At 35.3% G+C, this 1,477-nt stretch overlaps 1 long non-coding RNA gene across 1 annotated transcript; it reads right to left on the reverse strand.

Annotated features, from left to right (window-relative positions):
• LOC109592759 (uncharacterized) lies at nucleotides 1-959 on the reverse strand. Its single transcript, XR_002190533.1, has 5 exons — nucleotides 925-959; nucleotides 694-850; nucleotides 341-529; nucleotides 106-202; nucleotides 1-54 (listed from the first exon to the last, which is right to left on the reverse strand). It is a non-coding gene; the product is annotated as an uncharacterized LOC109592759 (long non-coding RNA).
• Between the last annotated feature and the right edge of the window lie 518 nt (nucleotides 960-1,477).

Raw genomic sequence — 1,477 nt, forward strand, 5'->3', positions numbered from 1 at the left:
ATCATGATCACTCTTCACATAACAAAGGTGCAAGATTCGTTTCTGGTCCAGAGTCTGGAGTAGAAACCTTTCAACCAGCCAAGTAGAATTAGAGAGACAACATACCTGAAGGGATCCATCAGTTACCATACCGCATGTCTTTATGAATGCAGCATCCTCTAATAATAGAGTAACACTGGGGTCCATTGAATAAGGTATGGTACTACAAGAGGGAGAGAGGAAGAGAGGAGAGGGAAAGTAGGATACACATGTACATTGTTAATATCAGATAGTATTTGTGCATGCAAGATAAACATCATATAGATATACATGTATGTATGTAATACAAGACATCACTTACATGTACATGCATGTACACATGTACGTATAAGGTCATTCTACTGTATATATGTACAGTATCTTTCTTTCCATGAGAGTCCCAATGAATGAATTAGCTTGATGTACATGTAAATGTACAAAACAGACTGATCATCATCATTCAATAAGCCACACACCTTAGTACATATACACCCTCTTCCATTATTTGTAACTATATAATTATACAGATAAAAGTGAAATTATGTACAATGCAATTGAGAAAGGGTGCATGTACTAAGAGAGAGACAGAAAGACAGACATAGAGACATGTAATAGATTATGAGGAATTGAGACACCAAAAGAGAAGGGATATAATTATACATGATGTACATGTACCTGCATTTGTAATGGCTAGTGCTTTCATTGCTTCTCTACAAAGTCTTGGATCAATGTCATTACAAAACTCTGTAATCAAGAGCAACAAAGCTTCATAACTGGGGACCCTACAACTTAATCGACGAATCAGATTCAACACTCCATTCAGAGAATATAACTAGGTGAGTATACAGCATAATAAAACAAATAGATTTCCTTTAAAATTAATAATTCACATGTACTATACTGTACCTCAACAGTTTCTGTGACACATTGAGTAACAAACTAAATAAATTTAAAAATGGAAGGAACAAAATTATAAAAGATGATAGATTATATAGTTGGTTTCAGTTGAGTTGCCCTAGCACCACCTCTTATAACTTTTTATTACTAATGCCAGTAACCTGAAACTCGGTATAGTTGCATAATGGGTTCTTCCCAAAAAATCTGTACCAATTTTTGAGTCTCTAGGTGCTCTGGAAGGTTCTGAAAGGGTTCTTCCACTCTAGTTCAAAGGGAGCTGCCATGATGAATCATTACGTTCACGCTACATCACACTCATGAATATCATTTGCATCTCATTATTATTTTTAAGAAAATTAATGTTTTTTTTAATTCTATAAAATAAAAGCAGACAGATAAGGTCCTCTAAAAAAGCAGGCATTCACTAGCAGTCTCTACTACTAGGAAACATCTGCTATACCTGTCTACAGCCTTCTCGATCGCCGTTATTCTTCATCACCCTCAACTTAGGATGCTATCTTCTGTATCCAAGGTCTATGTCAGCTTTATAACAGAAAAAGGT

Source organism: Amphimedon queenslandica, unplaced genomic scaffold (genome assembly GCF_000090795.2).
Source record: "Amphimedon queenslandica unplaced genomic scaffold, v1.1 AMPQUscaffold_4047_Cont23967, whole genome shotgun sequence".
In the NCBI taxonomy this organism is placed as follows: domain Eukaryota; kingdom Metazoa; phylum Porifera; class Demospongiae; order Haplosclerida; family Niphatidae; genus Amphimedon; species Amphimedon queenslandica.